Consider the following 22,362-nt stretch of genomic DNA (forward strand, 5'->3'; position numbering starts at 1 on the left):
GGGTGCTCTCTGGAGCCTTGAACCAGGTCTCTGTCAGTGCACAGATGTCAATGTTCTCCATGTTAAGGAGTGCCTCGAGTGAATGCATTTTGAGGTTTAGACTTCCAGCATTGAGTAGCATTACCCTCAGATTTTCCTCCCATTTATTTCCCTAAATAGCCAATACCCAAAACATCTTCTTGCCTTAATTTCATCATTTTTTTTATTCACCATAGTCTCAGGGCATCCTTTGCTCAAAACTTTTTTTTTCTTAGTTAAAGTCGGACTTTCAGACTCTAAAAACGTATTATCTGCTCAAAGGCTTGTTCTAACAAGTTGCTGCTTGATAGTACTAGCCACTAAATTGAATGGATGCTTACTGTCACAATTTGAATAGGTATTAGTCTGTACTATTTTAAAAAAAAAACTTGATTCTCAGCAATCCATTTTCTTTATAAACCTTTAAGAATAAAATGGGGATTTAGAAAGAACCTCACTACCAGCGGTGAGATATGCAGCCAAAAAAGACTGTTTCCACAATCACAGAAAATGTAATTCAGAGAAGTTTTAGCCACAACAAGAAAATACATTATTATTGGCTAATCTGCATGTCTCTAAATTGCTCATAATTACCGCAAGTGCAAGTTAGCACTATCCTGCAGTAAGCGCCATTGTGTTGGGGCAGGCACCTCCTCGTCCTTCACTCTGCCATACACATGCACACGTTCAAACACAGACATACACATACACACAACACACATTTCACCTGTCCCTGCACTGACCGATTGTGCCTGATGTATCTTCTTATTTTAATCCCTGCCCTCATAGATTCTTACAACCAGTTAAAAATGCTAAACATTACAGTTTCATTTTTCTTATTATTTGTAAAGTGTATTGTTTGCCAGACCTGTTGCTCTATTAACATTATAAGTAAGTCCAAGTAATAGTTTAAAAATTCTTTCTGGTGACATCTAGTGTTCCTCCCAGCTTTATCACAATGCCTCTCCCCACACATTCACATCCTCAGCACTCTCAGCTGTTCTTGATTTTACAGAACCCCCTTCTGTTGCCTGTTATATGTTTCATTCCTCGTAACGCATGTAATGTTAAACTCATTTAATAATGCCAGACAACAGAGTGTCATACTTGCTATTACATTAAAAAATACGCTGTTAGACTAGCTTATCAGTTAGCATAGTTGGATAAGGCCCCTATTGACATACTGCTTTCTGTTCAAGGGTTCAGGATTCAACATCTATCCCCTTTTACTTTAACTTTTTTATTTACTTTAACTTTCTTACTTTCTGAGATGTAAAGTAATATGAAGTATCCAAGGTGTCTAGGGATGGTGCAGAGGACTAACATTCTACTAAAAAGCTGTGTGTGAGAGCTTTAGATAGTAATGTCATTCAGCTTTTCAAGGTTAGGGGTCGCCACAGCGGTCCGCTAATGACTGCCAGTGGATTTTTATGGTGCAGTGTTGCCAGCCTGACTCCCAACCTTTAAAGAAGGCACACCCATTCACACACGCACTTACCTGCATGTCTTTAATGTCACTTGACCGCGAGGAGGACATGCAGACTCCACACAGAAGGCGCTCCAGCCGAGAATCGAACGGAAGAACCTCTTGCTGTGAGGCGACAATGCTAACCGCTGCACCACCGTGGCCATACGAGAGAGCTTTAGATATAGGATTTAAATTTTTTTAATTGCCTTCACGGCACAATATACAGAGTATCCCTGATGTCTAGTATTGCCATACCCCAGGTCTTTCATGCTGCAAAATGTTGTTCGGTTATCTTTCTGTGTCTTTATGGCATGATATAAACAGTAGCCCAAGTGTCCAGTGTTCTCATTGCCCTATTTCTTTTGTGCTGCAAAACGTTGTTCTATTATCTTTTTAAGTGTCTTCGTGGAACAACAGAAAGAATTATCCTGGTGTCTAGTGTTCCCCTTTCCTAAAATTGCAGGATTTGCTTATTAATCTAGAGGAATGTAAAGGTGTGACAGCCCTCCAACATACATTCACACATTCATGCATATATGCGCGCACACACACACACACACGCACAAGAACACACACACATGCACACACACATATATATATATATATATATATATATATATATATAAGTAGACTTATTAATGCAGAAATGCAGATGTTCCTAAATGAATCTTGCTTAATTTACATTTGCCTAAAAGTGAACTCCAACTGGAATTGTTGTGTAGGAAATAGCCCACTCTTTTGAAGTTGCCAGCCCATCTTCAGCCTAAGAATTTTCCAGAACTGTTTACACCCACTGCCTGCCCAACCACCCAGCACACATGACCTTAACTCACCCAGACCATAATATCTCTGCTGGCACTAGCCTCTAAGACTTCAAAGCAACTGCCCTGCATCTATATCTCAGATAATCTGGATTTGTAGTGTTAGAATCAAATTTCAGGTGATATTCCACAATGTGCTTCTTACTGGTGGCAAGCATACATTTTTTCAGACATCCCTCCAACAGCTATGCAGTCATAACTTACAGTACAAACATAAACTGCTGTCATAAAACATAGTTACTATTGCATAACCCATTGATATGTCTAGTTGTAGTCTGCAATATTTTATTTTAGAATTTGTTAACCATTGGCAGTTAATCATGAGCTATTGAGAAAGATTTGTACTGTAACCTGGAACAGCTTGAAATGCTTTTTTGTTATTTACTCTGATGTGCAACAAACTTGGGGTTTGCCATAATAATAATAAAAAGGGGTGAAGAAGTTTGTAAGATGATAACCTTGAACTTTTAAGACATTTTTGTGGTCTTTGACAACATCATCGACGAGATCAAAAACAAGAGAAAGATGGGTATACATCCTTGGACACTGATCACAGTGTGTCACAGAGAACTAGGATGAACTAGATGACACCTGGTATATCCATATGGCCATCATTATGGTAGAGTTGCCACTGATATACACATTGTAACTCTGAAATTTCTTCATTCTGTCCTTTTATTTATCACTGAATGTATTCACTGTACATTCAGTTTTCTTCTCTTCTTGCCTCAAACATCTGCATGTCCACCACTGGCAAGCTCTTCTCACATTTTTTTTTCTGTTGCCTTGGGAATGTCTTGGTTGCTCTTTGCTGAGCAAATATAAACAAACAGTCCTGCAGAAAATGAAATGGTACAACTGGCTGTCATTAAACATACATAGCATTTGCTTGTTCTTTGAGGGTCTCCTTGCTTTTCTTGGTTTGAGTGTGTGTTTACGTTTTAAATCTTCAGCATGTCTCAGTTCTTATTTTATGTAGACTTTTTTCAGAGCTCACTTAGAGCACATCATGTGTCACTGAGCGGTATGCCATCTGCTCTATATAACATTTGGAGAGCCAGTATAATAAAAAGTAAAACCATAGCAGTAAGAGAAGTCATAATTCAAAGTCCTGATAACGAAACTGCAAATTATGGTTTTCTGGCATCACTGAAAGAACTTTAAATACCTGGCAGTTGGCTCACTGACAGACTGAAATGTTTGCTGGTTTTCTGAAGATTAAAAGGAGGCCCACTGATGACAGGTTTACATATATTATTGGTTCAAACAAAAATAATTTGTTCAAATTTTAATTTTTAGATTGCATATGTTATGAAAGAAATAAAGCAGCTGTCATGAAGTTTGATAGTTCAGTCTCTGCATGCTGGAGTTAATAGCTATGAAGAGAGAAGCCAAACCAGCACAGCCTGGAGCTACACCTCCAAATGCTATTAGACAGGTAAAGGAAAAGGGCCTTTACCTGTGTCTTGTAGTATAACAGACCAACTAGAAGGTGCTAAGTGAGAATGGCAGAGTTTAAGTGGCCATATCTGAGCAAATGATACAAGAAGATTTGCAAAGTTGGTTGAATCATGTACATTTTTTAAAACATAATGTTAATAGGATGGATTCATAAAGGTTACCACAAAGTGTACACTACGTGTACAATTTATGTACATTTCTGAATTCAGAACAACCATACCACAATGCTTGTGATGTCTATTTACTCAGAAAGGTTATATCTTGCGGTAACCTTTATGAATCTGGCCTAATATTTACAAATAGGAAAACATTCACACTGTCAACAGCAGTTGTTAATATTGTCCATAATGGGCTCTTTCTGCAAAGCAAGATAGAGTAAGCAGATGAAAATTAAGTTCAATTTGTAACTTTCATGTAAACTGCTTCCCATTCCAAGGATTTTTACAAGTTGTAAGTGTTACATCAGCTTACATCAGCTAACAGGGTTGTATTTGGATCATAGGATCATTGGAAGTTATTAGGCTAATGGCCCTAGGGCCCTTACAAGCCTAGCCAAGTTGTACCCTTATTTCCACAATCAGCACCTAATGCCCATCTCCAAGAGGGACACAGGTGGACCCCTGGGCTAAATTTACAGTTACCCATGCAATCGTCCATATTGCATTTGAAGAGGGCCAAGAGGTGCTCTGTTTGACATGAAATGGGAGTCTGTTCCAAAGGTGTGGTAACCTCTGGGAGACAAATCTGTTCCTCCAGTAGGTTCTATTAATAACACATACCAGGTTAAGGTCTTTAGAGCGAGTAAGCTGTGTACCATTTGATTTGCAGATATGCAGCATTTCCAATAATGCAGGGTCAGAGACTGTCTTATATGCAAGGCAGAGATCGCCTCTGAGTAGTCTGCATGAAACAGAATAAAGAGACAGTGATTTCAGATTATCCACATAGGACATATGCTGAATACCTTGAATTCTCCTTGTGAGGAACTTTTGTGTTTTCTCCAATTACTGCAGGTGACTGGAAAGGTACATATCAAAAGGGGCACTGTACTCAATTATTGGCCTGATGAAGGAAGAGTACTGGGAGGTTATGACTTCTTTTTCTGGAGACAATGCCCTTACTTATGAGATGAGACATGGTGATCAAAGGTAAGGCTTCTCTCCACCTGTGTGTCCTGGTCTCTCAACACTGACTGCATACTTTAGGTGTTGCTATTGATGTGGTAGTTAGCAGGAACATCTCTCTTACTGAAACAGGACGATAATACACTTTTTTTGTATGGGTGTAAGACCCTCTTGTAGGATGTTGACATAATTTGGAGATTCTGTGACTGCTCCCAGTTTGCAGTCATCAGCAAACTTTGCCACAGACCTTTAATTTTTACTTGCACTTCGGAGAACTACATTCCAAACAGTAGAGGTCCCAGGACTGATCCCTGTGGAACACCACTGGTTACAGGTTTGCTGTTGGAGGTGGATTAGAAGGCCATATTGGGCAAGAACTCACTTGCCTTTCTGCACTACTGCTACTAATGCAGGGACAGTAATCTATTCCTGTTAAGTTTGTGGAATCAACAAAAAGTGCTGGAGGGACAGGTTCATAACCCAGAGACTGCCCATGCTATGGAATAGACTTCCCATACATGTCAAACAGAGCACCTCACTGGCCCTCTTCAAGAGAAATCTTGATGAGTGGATGGGAAATAAAAAATTCACACCTGGGATCACTCCAGTGGCTGTACTCGACAGAGGCACTGGGAACTAAGTTTGGGTGGCATGATGTCAGGGTAATCCTGTGGGCTAGGCTTGTGAAGGCTCCAGGGCCATTAGCCTAGTACACACCTATGAACCTATGTGTAACTGTTGCGCTATAGAACTGATCTACTGTGAATGTATTTAAAGTTCACACTTTTAAGTGTTTTTGTTTTGTTTTGCATGCATTGCAAAAGCAGTATCCCTTACTATAATGGTAATTGCTATTTTGTTTTTGGTAGAATTATTTGTTTCCTACCTGAAATTGTCAAGACAGAGTTTCTGTTGGTATTCCCCCAAACATGTCACATTACTTAAACAGAGGTAGACCTGGAACTACTGGACTGACCACCTTAGCAGTATCCCCAACATGACATCAGAAATCAGAGGGCATTCCACAGATAATTATGTGGAGGAGAAGCACCACGCAAGCAAATAATAGAAAAAAGTCAAAATTATCACAGAAAATGTTTGGTAGCTGTTGGCATTGTCTCCTTTTAATAAAATTAATGTGTTGTACCGCAGATCTGGAACTGCACGTCATTGTTTTTACTGTTTACCCAGTTACCCACACAGGAATTGGGTACATGCCAAACTGGTTCCTACCAGCCCTGATAAGATGAATACATCATGGTTTAAAGATCGCCTGATGACACCAGAACTGAACATGAACATCGAACACGGGGAACCCTAGCCACACAGACTAGCAACAACAAATTCGACACCCACAAGAAGAAACTAGGAAACATCCTGAAAAATCTAAAATGCCTCCAATGGGAAGAAACTTACCTGAAGATTAGCCTAGACAAAAGAAGAGTCCCAAGAGGACTGCAACTCCGGAAAAGACCCATCTGGAAGAACATGGAAGAAACCCTACTGAACGAATGGAATACCACCCTAAAAGAATCTGGCCTTAAACTCATAGCAATTCTCTTCAGACATAACCAGAACCAGCAAACGAATACCACTGAGACATGTAAAAGGATCAAAGAGACTTGCAACCATGAGCCCAACAAACTCAGCAAATTACATGGACTCAATGACCAGGTCAGAACACCTGAGACCAGAATTAGAGAGAAAAAAATGCAGAAACTTCAGAGACCTACAGGATGAACTTAACACAGCAGCCCATTTCCACATGACCAACTCTACACAGCAATATCCAAGAATCCACCAACATGCAGGACCCTGAAGATGCACCAACTTTCACAGGACACCATAAATGGATTTTCCCAGGACTGAAAGAAACCAGCACCCGATCTGACAACCTACATCACACAACATCAGGACCCATAGCTTCTGGAAAACCAACTATTGCAGATCACCCAAATGTTGCAAGACCAAGCCAGATATATGCCCCACCCAAGTCCACCGTAGGACCTCAAACCACCACAGGACCTCAAGTGTCCCCCCAAAGTCCACCATTTGACCAACTGCCACCAAATATGACTAGAACCCCCCCCCCCAAGGGAACTACCAGCAGAGGGACAGGACCTGGCAGAGGAAAAAAGACCTAAAACACCTCTGACACCCTCCCATAGAGACCTCAGGGAGACAAGGAAAGAGAAATTGGAATCCCCCCCACTTGTATAACTGAAGTCTTGAAGCACTCTTGAAAAATACTGGCAGAATTAGAACACAAAGTCTTGATGAAAGGACTACCATTTGTTTTGCAACAATGTGGGCGCCTTACTGGAACCATCACTGATCTAAAACACTTCACTCAAAATAACCAACTGAAAGTCCATTTCCACAACAACAAGAAGCAGAGCCTAGAGGACACCACCACCATAAGAACTCACAGATGGAAAAACAAGCAACTTCTGCCCTCCTCCACACTCTGTTATCAATGCCTTCCAAGACAGGTGTGAGGCTGTCATTTGGAAGCTACTACAAGGACCACCCAAGAAAAAGTCCTACAACAAAGACAGAAAAGAATTCCAGGCTCTCAAGAAACTTGGCAATGACAAATCCTGCAGAATCATGAAAGCTGACAAAAGTGGTGGTATACTAGTCCCTGACCCCTACACCTATGGCAAAAGGATCCTTAAGCTCTTGGACAACCACTCCTTTTATGACCCTACAGATCATGGAAAAGTTAAACTACCGTACAAGGAAATTCTCTCAGAAATCTCCAACCTATATGAGGATGAACTGATAAGCTGAAACCTTATGGAATTCATAACAGTCACACACCCAAAGCTCCCTAGCTTCTCTGGCATCCCAAAGCCACAATAAAACATATATGACCCACTGTACAGACTGGTAGTAGGAAGTGGAGAATCCATCACATTGCAATATACCTAGACATTCAGATAATGGCCTTCTACAGGGCCACGACCAAAAGCATACTGACTTACAACATCACTGTCTGGTATGGAAACTGCTCATATCCAGATTGTAAGGCATTAGAGAAGGTTGTAAAGTAGGCCAGGAAAATCACAGGATCAAACCCCCAGTCCTTACAGGACCTTTACTCTTGCAGATGCTATGACAGGGTTGTGAAACTGATAAGGAACAAATATCATCTTGCAAATGGACTGTTCCACCTACTGTCTTCAGGGAAATTATACAGAAGCATCAGGTATTGAAAATCAAGATTCAGGAATAGTTTATTTCCACAAAAGATCAGACTGTTGAACAATTAACCTTAACAATGTCAACACTTCATTTGTCTGTGAGAACACAATAAGTGCAATATGATTGCCTTTACTGTCATAGAATTAAATTATTCTATTTATCTAAATCATGCAATCTGAAGTAAAGTATTAATTGCACAAGTACTGGAACTGTGACTTATGCTATGCTGCTATCCTATCTTAAAAATGGTGTTGGGTAAGTTATCTATGTGTTTATTTATATCTGTACTGTCTAGAATTTCTTCCATTATATGCTTCTTTCACCCTCTTGTGAAAACTGTTTTTCAATGCACATGAGCCTGAAGCAATGAAGCAATGAGTGGTGGTGGTGCTGCAGTAGCGTTGTCACCTCACAGTATGACGTTGTCCTGTTCGATTCTCAGCTTGAGCATCTTCTGTGTGGAGACATGCGTGAATGGGCATACCTTCGTAGAAGGTTGTGCATCAGAGCTGGCAACTCGGCACGTAAAAATCTACTGCCAATCATTAGCGGACCGGAGTTCCGCTGTGGCGACCCCTAACCGGGAAAAGCCGAAAGACACAAACAATGAGCCTGAAGCAATGAAATTTCATCCATTGATACATTGCATTTTTTGAGCTAAATGACAATAAAGTTTACTTTTACTTTGACTTAGCGGAAAGCAACCTGTCCTTCATTCTGAACTCCATGGACTTTCTGAAGAAGGTTAGAGACCTCCCCATCCACAAGGATACCATACTTGTCACCATGGACATGGAATCCTTATACATGGTATTATCCCATGACTACTGCACTCAGGCAGTCCTGGAAGCATACAACAGGGAGCATGCTGCCCTCCCCAGAGAAACAGAAATGCTGGGGAGACTCTTGGGCCTTCTTCTCAAGAATAACTGCTTCTGATTCAAAGAAAAAACATTCAAACAAACCACAGCTATAGCAATGGCAGCAACAATGGCTTATATCCTTGACAATACAGCTGTGGGCAAATGGGAAGCAGAATACATCTACAACTTCCCCCATATTCCATGTATGAGCTGCTATTATAGGTTTATAGATAACATCTTCATCATTTGGAACAGTGGGCCTGCTGAACTCAATGAATTCTACAACCATATAAATGGATCTTCTTGAGATTTACCACAAACCACAGCTTCAACAAGTGGACTTTTTAGACCTCACCATCAGCAAGAACCCAACCCTTGAATGACTCACCAATGATTTATACCATACACTCACCTGGGTCAACTTACTCCTTCACTACAAAAAACTTTGCCAGAAGCCTTTATGGACTGGAGAGAGACTTTCTGGCTAGAGGCTACAGTCAAAGACACCTGACTGAAGTCCTAAGCCCTATTATTCACAAAGAAGCTCAGATCACCATGACATGACCAACCAAATCATAACCCTCACAGGAACCTAAAGGAATCATTAGGAAAAATGCATCATCCTATTAAAAAACAGGAGTTTAAAGCAGATATTACCACAACAACTATGATTTACAGCCAAGAGAGGTTGTAACATCCAGAGTTATGTGGAACATCAAATCCCCTCAATGGACAGCAATGGAGGTACCTACTCTTGCAGTGACCCACCATGTATATACTGCAAATACATGAGTAACCACAACACAATTACCTGCCCTGACAACAAGAAAACATTTCGGAGCCAAGTAACTTCAATACAGAATGAGTAGTCTACAGAGCCCAATGTGACAGATGCCATGTATTCTACATTTATTTATTATTTATTTATATTTGTTGACCGGGAGTGTCCGACTGGACGTAGGTCCATTTTCAGTGGAGGCCCGGGGAGAAAAGCTCCACAGTTAAAATAAACAGACAGAAGTTACATTGGATTACAAAGCGATTAACAATTTATATAGCAATTACTTACAACATATTTACAGATGAAGAACATAGTACATCAGTAGACAACTAGAATCTTTATCTGTGAAGTACATAACAGACATTAACAAATGTTACAATAAGAAGTTCCTGCTGTATAATAAGTTCTAGGCTTATGAGCATCTGAGCTTGCTATAATCAAGGTAGCTAGTACATAAGCAAGGCTATCAACAAATTAACATCCTGGGTAGCTAGACACTACTCAGACATCCATCACAGAGTTCCTACAACCCCATGGCCATGCATGTCAAGAAGAAGCCCGCACACAACCATCTCACCTTTCTTATACTAGACAAAATAGAGGACATTCCACTGAATGGAAACCTGAATGACAGACTGGAGAAAAAAAGAACTTCAGTGGTAAATTAAACTACAAGCAAAAAATCACCTGGACTAAACACAACCAAATCCATCAACTGCATTTTAAATTTATGCAAACTGGACCACAAGAAATTCTACTAAGTACTACTGGACACTTACATTGCACAAGAGAGATAGCATCGGAAAATGTAGGATCTCTTACCTGACTTTTTTTGCCTGGACAAGATAAGATTTCTTGGAATATACTTAACTGATATATATATATATATATATATATATATTAATATATTCACTTATTACTCAAAAGAACTTTAGATGTATATTATTTTTATTGACAGATCTGATGAAGAGCTTACGAAAACACTCCAAAAACTTAGATGACTAACCCTCAATCCCAAAATAAAGGAATGGAATTTCCTTCACTAAGATTTTTTTACTGTGCAATTCATTAAACTCTACTGTTGCTGGAATAAATATTTACTTATTTATTTATTGATTTTGGAATGATGCAACATTAAAGTTTAAATGAAGATAAACTGTTAATTCTGAATATTGTAAAGATTGCAAACAAAGACTATACCTTTAAGAATGTTAACCCACCACCAACTCCCCCATGCAAAACAAGGTGACATAACCATGACAGTACTGGTTATTTAATAAACATTCCCCTCCCCACCCATGCCCCTAAAGGTCTATGGAAAACAAGACAATACCAACTGTGACAGCACCGGCTATTGAATAAATATTCCCATCCCCAACCATACCCCTAAAGGTTGTCATGGGCTGCGGCTGCCTTGAGCCCTCCCACAAAAACTCTAATAAAAAGCCCAAGCTAAGCATAGTGTACTTAGTCAACTAAGCAGTGCTCACCTGTCAATAACGATCTTTGAAAGTAAAGGAGAACTGATAACTTGCCTTTTCTGTAACTGGATTAAAGGGAGAAGCAATAGATCAGACCTCTTCACCCCAGACGAGGACAAGCCACTACCACTTCAGGAAAGCCAAAAGCAATTACCAGTCAAATAACAGGATAATCAAATCCAAATAGGACCACTTAAGTACTGAGGACCTCCCAACTACAGGGTAACGTGCCCTGCCTTAAGTCAACAGCCAATGGCTGACTCACACTATAATACTTCTAAATAAATCATTTTGGTCAGGTCCTTTAACATGCTTATGTGTGACATTTGACTGTCATTCTTGCACTTTTAGCCACAGGATAGATTTTAGGAGTCTGTCACTGGTCAGTATGGAAGCCTTCAACATTATTTTCACTGTTTGTTCTGGAAAAAAAGATTAAATCACTATAGCCACATTTTAACTATTAGGTATGCATCCACTGTACCTAGTTTTAACCATTTAAACTTTGAAATTTAGCTGGTCTTCTTCTTCTTCTTCCGGCTGCTCCTGTTAGGGGTCGCCACAGCAGATCAACTGTTTCCATTTCTTCCTGTCCTCTGCATCTTGCTCTGTCACACCAACCACCTGCATGCCCTCTCTCACCACATCCATAAACCTTATCTTAGGCCTCCCTCTTTTCTTGTTACCTGGCAGCTTCATCCTTAGCATCTTTTTCCCAATATACTCTGCATCCCTCCTCAGCACATGTCCAACCCAACATAATCTTGCCTCTCTGGCTTTGTCTCCAAACCTTCCAACCTGGGCTGACCCTCTAATATACTTATTCCTAATCCTGTCCATCCTCATCACACCCAGTGCCAATCTTAACATCTTCAACTCTGCCACGTCAAGCTCTGACTCCTGCCTTTTTGTCAATGCCACTGTCTCCAACCCATATAACATAGCTGGTCTCACTACCCTCTTGTAGACCTTCCCTTTCACTCATACTGGTACTCATCTGTCAGAAATCACTCCTGATACTTTTCTCCACCCACTACATCCTGCCTGTACTCTCTTCTTCACCTCTCTTCCACACTCACCATTACTCTGAACTGTTGATCCCAAGTACTTAAACTCATCCACCTTCCCCACCTCTACTCCCTGCATCCTCACCATTCCTCTATCCTCCCTCTCATTCACACACATATATTCTGTCTTAGCCCTGCTGACCTTCATTCCTCTTCTCTCTAGAGCATATCTCCACTTCTCCAGGGTCTCCTCCACCTGTTCCCTACTCTCACTACAGATCACAATGTCATCTGCAAACATCATAGTCCACGGGGACTCCTGTCTGATCTCGTCTGTCACCCTGTCCATCACCATTACAAATAAGAAAGGGCTCAGATCTGATCCTTGATGTAATCCCACCTCCACCTTAAATGCATCCGTCACTCCCACAGCAGACCACACCACTGTCACACTACCCTCATACATATCCTGTACCACTCTTACATACTTCTCTGACACTCCCGACTTCCTCATACAATACCACAACTCCTCTCTAGGCACCCTGTCATATACTTTCTCTAAATCCACAAAGACACAATGCAACTCTGTACTTCTCAATCAACACTCTCAGAGCAAACATCGCATCTGTAGTGCTCTTTCCTGGCATGAAACCATACTGCTGATCACTAATCATCACGTCCCTTCTTAACCTTGCTTCCACTACTCTCTCCCATAACTTCATGCTGTGACTGATCAGTTTAATCCCTCTGTAGTTACTACAGCTCTGCACAGCACCCTTATTCTTACAAATCGGTACCAAAACACTTTTTCTCCATTCCTCAGGCATCCTCTCACTTTCCAAGATTTCATTAAACAATCTAGTTAAAAACTCCACAGACATTTCACCTAAACACCTCCATGCTTCCACAGGTATGTCATCTGGACCAACAGCCTTTCCATTCTTCATCCTCTTCATAGATTACTTCCTCCTTGCTAATCCACTGCTCATCATGATTCACTATCCCCACATCATCCAACCTTCTCTCCCTCTCATTCTCTTCATTCATCAACCCCTCAAAGTACTCTTTCCATCTGCTCAACACACTCTCCTCGCTTGTGAGTATGTTTCCCTCATTATCCTTTATCACCCTTACCTGCTGCACATCTTTACTAGCTCGATCCCTCTGTCTAGCCAATTGGTACAGGTCCTTTTCTCCCTCCTTAGTGTCCAACCTTTTATACAACTCTTCATACGCCTTATCCATAGCCTTTGCCACCTCTCTCTTTGCCATGCACCTCATCTCCTTATACTCTTGTCTACTTTCTTCATCTCTTTGACAGTCCCACTTCTTCTTCGCCAACCTCTTTCTCTGTATACACTCCTGTACTTCTTCATTCCACCACCAGGTCTCCTTGTCCTCCTTCCTCTTTCCAGATGTCACACCAAGCACCTTTCTAGCCATCTCTCTTCCTAGCTCTGCTGCAGTTACCCAGCTATTCGGTAACTCTTCACTGCCACCGAGTGCCTGCCTTAACTCTTCCCTGAACATCACCTCACAATTAGCCTTTTTCAATTTCCACCATTTGATCCCTGGTGTTGCCCTCACACTCATCCTCCTCTTCTTGATCACCAATGTCATCCTACATACCACCATCCTATGCTGCCTAAACTACACTTTCCCCTGCCACCACTTTACATTCTCCAATCTCCTTCAGACTGGCCCCTCTACATAAGATATAATCCACCTGTGTGCATCTTCCTCCACTCTTGTATGTCACCCTATGCTCCTCCCTCTTATTAAAATACGTATTAATCACAGCCACGTCCATCCTTTTCGCAAAATCCACCACCATCTGACCTTCTGCATTCCTTTGCTTAACACCATACCCTTCACCAACATGCCCATTGAAATCTACTCCAGTCACCAGTTTCTCACCATTGGGTACAGTCATCACCACTTCATCCAACTCACTCCGAAATTTTTCTTTCTCATCCATCGCACACCCAACTTGTGGAGCATTAACAACATTCATCATTACATCATCAATTTCCAGCTTCATAAACATCATTCTATCCGAAACTTTTTTCACCTACAAAACACTCTTAGCATACTGTTCCTTCAGGATAATGCCTACGCCATTTCTCCTTCCATCCACACCATGATAAAACAATTTGAAACCACCTCCGATACACCTAGCCTTGCTCCCCTTCCATCTGGTCTCTTGCACATACAATATACCAACATTCCTTCGGTCCATTATATCAGCTAGCTCTCTCCCTACACCAGTCATACTGCCAACATTCAAAGTTCTGACCCTCACTATCACAGTCCTAGCCTTTACCTGCCTTCGGGCATGCCTTCCCTCTCTTCTCCTCCTTCGGCCAACAGTAGCCCAATTTCCACCAGCACCCTGTTGGCCAACAGTACTGGTGGCGGTCACTGTTAACCCGGGCCTCAACCGATCCAGTACATATTTCTGTACTGTTGTCTGTATGTATGATTTGGCAAAATTTTATGTCGGATGCCCTTCCTGACGCAACCCTCCACATTTATCCGGGCTTGCGACCGGCACAAAGAAATGCACTGGCTTGTGCATCCCCAGTGGCTGGTAACTTCTATTTTTCATAAAGTCATTTTAAAAGAGGACTGGTATAATTTTATGGCAACTAGGCATGTGATTTCCAAAGGAAAAGAACCTCTGAGGTGTTTTTTTTTTTTTTAAAGAAAAGGTTTAGGACTCTCCCTCTACATAGAAAGGGATGGGAGCAAAGCTTAGGTCACCAACAAAAAATAGGTATAATGGCTTCCTGAAATGATAAGCATTATTGAATCTGAATTGTTAACAAATACAATGTAATACATTGTCCAGTAGTTGCTGAAACATTATTAGCTTTATAATAGTCACTCCCAATATAAAGTGCATAAATACTGGCACTTATGAGATAAGCCATATACATATGAATGTAGCATTGCACATTTTGAATGACTAGGTCATCAACTTTATCAGCTGGCCTAATCATGACATTTTTATTATTTATTTATTTATTTTATTTTACATTTGTTGACCAGGAATAGTCTGACTGAGCTGAAAATAGTCCTTTTTCAGCGGAGGCCTGGGGAGGAAAGCTCCAAAACATTCTACAGTACAATGAGAAATAAAAATTACAGAAGAAAATAAATGGTGATTACCAGGTAATAATTGAACAGCTTCCAATTTACATTTGCTTAGATTATAATGAATCATGTACGTGTTCAAACAATTCTGCTCAAATATATCGAACAACTCATATTCAATAATTTTGTAAAAAGCATTCACCTCGTCATCAAAATCAGGAATATAAAGACTTCACTACTAACAGAAGTGATTACTGGTATATACTTGGTAACATTTTCATTAGCTATTGAACTTTACCCAAATTACTTAAATGCCTATCTTAAATGGAGAAAATTACCTAACTGTTCCACCTTTTTCACTTTGTATATGTATTATTTAAACTGTGATTTTTTTAATGTATTGAAGGCTATTTTAGCTGAGGTGCAATTATCTTTTTTATTTTTAATAATGTCTTGTGAATAGAGTTAGTATCGCAGTTCTGGTGATTTTATTTTGTTTATAGTCTGACATCCCTATGGTACGTACATCATTGTTAAGTGCGGTGCTTCACCTTTGATATTGGAGTTCCAATCCACAAACTTGCCTTTCCTAGTATGAAGAAGCATTTCCCTGACACACAAATAAATTATTTCCCCCAGCAACCTCTTGATTAATTTGTATTAAGCATGCACAAGCAGAAAAACAACACAATAAATTATTCTGCCCAGTGATCACTTCAGCAGTCTGACCACGTATGGAAAAGCACTTCCCTGACATACAACTGAATTTTCTCCTTCAGTCACATTTCTTGTATACAGAAGCACAAAAATGAAGCATTGACCCAAGTGTATACCTTCAGTAACATGCCCTGGTATGCACAAACACTGAAGTAAGCATTTTACCTAAGCGACCCTTTCAGTAATATCTCTAGGTATGCACAAGCACTAAAATAAACAATTTCATCCAAGCTACCCCTTCAGTAATATCTCCAGGTATGCACAAGCACTAAAGTAAACATTTCACCTAAGCGACCCCCTTCAGTAATATGTCCAGGTATGCACAAGCACTAAAGTAAACATTTCACCCAAGCGACCCCCTTTAGTAATATGTCCAGGTATGCACAAGCACTAAAGTAAACATTTCACCTAAGCGACCCCCTTCAGTAATATGTCCAGGTATGCACAAGTACTAAAGTAAACATTTCACCCAGGTGACCCCTTCAATAAAATGTCCAGGTATGCACAAGCACTAAAGTAAACATTTCACCCAGGTGACCCCTTCAATAAAATGTCCAGGTATGCACAAGCATCAACATAAAACATTTACCCAAGTGACCCCCTGCAGTAAAAATGTCCAGCTCCCCTCACATCTTTGTATTCAGCTGAAAATGGCTGTTTTCTGGCATAACTTCAGGGCGATTTACACACTTTATATGTAAGTGAATTCATTATAGATCCATGTCTATGAAATGAGCTCATATGCAGATGTGTAAACCCCCTTAACAGCATAGCAGCTGTCCCTGTATCAGTTATGCATTTCCAATGGGAGGGTGATCACAAAAAAGTCTTCCACATTTCTGTAGTCATCCTGACAGTCTGGGATTTGCACAACCTTGTAGCACCACTCTTGGCAGATCAGCTGTATGAATATTAGAAGCCTCAGACTATGAATGCCACCCAGTGCCTAGTGTAGCATGTTTTACCAGAAAATTTTACCTCAAAAAGTCTGTATGAGTGATTATGACATCAAGTGGGCAAAGTGTCAGAAGTCATAACTATTTATACATACTTCAAGAAGTATAACCCTAAAATGTATTATTCTAAGCAGTATTATAATATTTATTTGTTATTTCAGTTTTGTCCTGTGTCCACGTTGTCTGCATTAAATGAGGGAAGCATTTGGCTGTCCACTGAATATTGACTAAGTACATTTTATTTCATTCAGCTGTTTTCCTTACACTTCCCACTATTACTGTTATTGTCAATGTTTCATAGTTACTTCCAGAACTTTCAGTTCAAGTTGTGTTTGAAATTTCCTTCATGATTACCAAGGGTGGTTGTGGTGGTGCAGCAGTCAGCGTTGTCGCCTCACAGCAAGAGGTTCGCTGGTTTGATTCTTAGCTGGGGTGCCTTCTGTGTGGAGTCTGCATGTCCTCCCTGTGGTTAAGTGAGTTTTCCTCCAGGTGCTCTGGTTTCCTCCCATAGTCCAAACACATGCAGTAGGTAAATTGGGCACTCTAAATTGGCCATAGATGAGAGTGTGTTTAAGTGGTATGAATGAACCACTGCTGCAGGACTAGCCACCTGGGAGTGTAAACATTGGCTCAAGATGATTGTCACTGCTGAAGTGACACCCTGATCCCATGTGCAAAATGGGATAAAGGGGTTGAGTGTGGATGGATTACCAAGGCTATGTTATATTTGCTGCATTTGTCTATTCCTTCTGTTTTCTATTTGGTGATCTTGAAAGAGTTTAATGCTGCCCACGGTTTTCTGTAATGTATCCTTATCTTGCTGGCCTTCTTTTTAAGTTCTCCTTCTATTGTAATTTTCCTTTTAGGAGTTTACTTCGTTTCTCAGGCTGCCACGTCTGTTTTTTTAATTTTTTTTTAAATTTTTCCTTTGCCTTGTTTTCATGCTCTGAAAAGTAGTGCCGTAGAACAAGCTTGTAATTTAATCCCTTTTCCTGCATAATAAGCCTTTATCAAGGTGTTTATATCACGTTATCGAAAGATGAAAATAGCGAACACTATTTCATCGGCTCCAAAACATCTAAACATGAAAATATCGAACATTCAGAACAGCAAATTTTTTCCCATGGAAAAAATTTGCTTCTCCGAAACACATACACACAACACAAGCACATCAAACAAACAGCAACCACACACATACACTTACATTCCTACATCTAACACTACACTAAACTAAACATACACTACTATCTACCAACTTACCTTAACCAAAACCCTAACCCTAAGGTCTGTCACTATCGCACACTCACCTAACCCGCGTCCTAACCCTAACTCACTTAAACCGCCCCTAACCCTAAAGTCTGTCACTATCGCACACACGCCTCACCCACTCCCTAACCCTAACTCACTTAACCCGCCCCTAACCCTAATGTGCAAACAATCGCACACTTACCTGAACCCAACCCGTAACTTTCCACCACAGTGCTAAAATAGCAAAGCCACAGAAACGGCCAACCGAATTCTTTCCCGAGAAAAGAATTAGCTGTTCTGCAGCTTCGGTACTCTTAGCATTCGCTGAATAGTGTTTGATATCAGAACATTCGAAGTTTTAATACTTCAATGTCCTGATACAGACCCTTTATCAAGCACTAAATTGTTAAACAAAAGGGTTACAAGTGTCTTTGGAATAGTGGTTAGTGAAATCCAAACACCATTCTTTTAACAGCATAATATAGCAGAGTAATATCATTACCAGCAGAAGGCCTCGGACATTCCCTTAAAACTATCATAGTTAGTAATAAAATGAAAAAGAATTGGTACTCAGTGAAAAAAACATATATAAATATGTAGCTACCTTACTGATATTCACTTCATTAACACTGCTTGCCTGTTTAGTTGGCTTGGGATACAAAGAAACAGTGGGCAAATCTGCTATGCCAGCAGGAAAAGTAGCATCACTGAAATCCATCAGCGTGGAAGGCACAGATATGAGCTGCTTGCTGTGTGTGACAGTGGCGATATTGACATGTCCTCAATTAATAATGACATGTTGCAACACCATTCTAAATACCTGCCATAAAATTTCATTGACACTGAGGACTCCAAGAAACAGAACTTGCAAGAATGCAATTAATATTCTGTTTTAAATGACATTACATAAGGAATGTTACATTACAAATTAAACCTTAATTAATGTGCACTAACTCAAGTAATGTTACAGATTATCAGTGCTATAACCATGTGAAAAAATGTTGCCCAATTTGTTGGCCCATGGCTGCATTTTTGATACAGTCAAATATATTATCTTTTTGTAAACACGGAGTTAAAGTTTAAATGAATATGAATCATTTTTACAAAGTCTGTTGCATTACTTTTTTTGTTGCATAAAGTCTTAATTCTTGCTGAGTCTTATTTCAAAAAGATAATAAATGATGCCCATTTGAAACTTTATTAGTAAAGGGTAACAAAACTGAAGTTTATAATTTGCAATGTTTTTCAGTTAATTTCATCTGCATCACTCATTGATGTCTCCTGAGATCTGGTAATCTAGCAATGACACATAGGTTCATAGGTAGGTACTAGGCTCTTGGCCATAGGGCCTATACAAGCCTAGCCAAAAATGTAAGTGGCTTTCGCCACCCAAGAAAATTATTTTCCTGTGCCCTGTCAAGCAGAACCACAGAAGAGATCCCCGGGGTGAATTTCCTATTACCCATCCAATCATCAAGATTTTTCTTGAAGAGTGCTAATGAGGAGCTCTGTTTGACATAGATAGGTAGTCTGTTCTAGAGTATGGGAAGTCTCTGGGACAGGAATCTATCCCTCCAGCATGTTCTGTTTATTGTGGTGACAAGGTTTAGGTCCCTAGAGCGTATAGCTCGGAGGGATTGGGATTTCTTTAAGTGGAGCATGCCCAACAGCTCTGGGTTTGACATAGCTTTGTATGTTAGGCAGAGATCGCCTCTGAGTAGGCGATATGCGACGGAGTAAAGCTGGAGTTTTTTGAGACGGTCTGCGTAAGGCATCTGTTTGAGGCCAGTAATCCTCTTTGTGAGGTATTTATGCGGCCTTTCCAGTTGTTGTAGATGTCTTGTGAGGTACATACCAAAAGGGGAGTTGTACTCTATAATGGGTCTAATGAGTGATGAGTAGAGGGGAACAATGACCTCTTTTTTTCTGGATGAGAAACCTTTTGTGATGAGGTGTGCCATGTAGAAAGATTTCCTGGCCACTTTGGCGATGTGATTATCAAAGGAGAGACTACTGTCCACCTGTGTCCCAAGGTCTCTTATCACACTTTTGGTGTTATGTAGACTACCGCCTATATGGTAGTTCATGGGTACAGAATTTTTACCAAAGGGGATGACAATGCACTTTTTGGCATTGAGCTTAAGACCATGTCTTTGACACCAGGCATTTGTCTCAGTGAGGCCCTTTTGTAGGATGTCCACATTGTTAGGAGTTTCGATTATGGCTCCTAGTTTGCAGTCATCTGCAAATTTAGTTAGCCAAAGACCTTCTGTGTTAGCCTGCACTTCAGAGAAGTAGATACCAAACAGGAGAGGACCCAGGACTGAACCCTGTGGTACTCCACTTGTCACTGGTCTGAAGTCTGATTTGGAGTCTGCTACTTTCACAGTGTGGGTTCTTTCAGTAAGCCAGTTGGCAACCCATCTTGTGACATAGGGATTTATACCTGGTTTAGTGAGTTTATCTATAATTCCAGAGTGGGGGTTGGTGTTGAACACCTTGGCGAGATCTAGATAGGCTGTGTGAACCACCTTACCCTCATCTATGGCTTTGGTGACTACTTCAAAGAAGTCTATCAGGTTTAGGAGACATGATCTGCCTTTTACAGACCCAAACTGTGTGGGGTCCAGGGTTTGGAGATCTCCAATGTCTTTGTTTATGAGTTCCATGATGCTACGTTCCATGGCCTTGCAGACGAGGCTCTTCAGGCTAATGGGGCTGTAGTTCCTGGGGTCTGTTGTGGCCCCCCCTTTGTGGAGTGGGATAACTGTCATGGTGCGCCATTCAATGGGCACAAAGCCTGAGGTGAGGCTATGATTGAACATGGTACTTAGGTGGGGTGAGGTGCCAGTTCATTCTGTAGTTCATGTAGAAGGCAGCCTGGGATGTTGTCAGGTCCCATGGATGCTGTGTTCTTGGCTTTTGAGAGTGACGTTTTTACCTGTGCAGCCGTGATTACAGGAACTTTGCATTCTTCCGGTATAAAGATGGGCCCTTTAGGGGGTGAGAGGAGGGTGAAGTTAGCACTGAACCTATCTGCCAGGATGTTGGCAATATCAGTTGGTTCTGTATATTTAGTGTCATTGTGCTGTAACTTAGAGCAGATCTGAGTGTTGCCATTGAGATTTTTGACATAGCTATAGAATGCTTTGTGGTTGTCTTTAGAATCAGTGGCAATTTTGTTTTCATAACTAGCTTTGCAGGATTTTATGAGGGATCTCAGCTTCTTACCGAGGCTGACCAGGGAGTTCCTCCAATCATGGGATTTTACTCTTTTTTGCAACAGTTTCTTTCTTCTGTTGTAGAGTTTGTCTATGGCAGAAGACCACCAGATTGGCTTCCTTTTTTTGGAGGATAGCATCTTGGTTCTGTTAGGGATAGTACGATCCATGCACTCGTGTAAGTGCTTATAAAGTGCAATTGTGTAGGATTCAGCAGTCGTACCTCTATTGTCCATCTGCATGGGTGTCATGAAGTTTGCCACTTCTGTCTTAAGAAGCGTGAAGTTGGCTTTGGAGAAATTTTTTACGATTGTTTTCCTAATGGGGGGTCGGAGTGGGATATGGATGTCTAGGGTGATTAGCTTGTGGTCGGATCTGACCAACAAGGAGCTGACCTCTGGTGTGGAACACTGGTCACCCATGTTGGTGATGACCAGGTCTAGGATATTGCTGCCTCTGTTGGGGGTGTGGATAAGTTGATCCAAAGCATTGGAATTGATGATTTCCAGAAAACATTGAGCAAAAGAGTTGGTACATGAGTAGTTTTCCCAGTTAATGGTAGGGTAGTTGAAATCACCCATTATTAGAGTGTTGGGTTGTACCTTAATATTTTGCAGTGTATCAAGAAAAGAGGAGTGGGAATCCTGGGGCATGGTGGGGGGTCTGTAGCAAGCTACAATCTGGATTGCGGTTTTGCCCAGAGTTAGTTGAATTTGGATAATCTCGGATGCATTATGCTGAGCAACTAGTCAAATGATGTAGCAAGAAACATTGGTTCATTGTAGAGTGTGGAGCACTACGGACATGTTAAGTCTTCCAGACTCAATTTCTACCATTCCTGAAACAGACATGTAGCAGGTAGAATAACAGGATAGGTATCCTGGGACCACGAG

Source organism: Protopterus annectens, chromosome 13.part0 (assembly GCF_019279795.1).
Source record: "Protopterus annectens isolate FY-2018-M chromosome 13.part0, PAN1.0, whole genome shotgun sequence".
In the NCBI taxonomy this organism is placed as follows: domain Eukaryota; kingdom Metazoa; phylum Chordata; order Ceratodontiformes; family Protopteridae; genus Protopterus; species Protopterus annectens.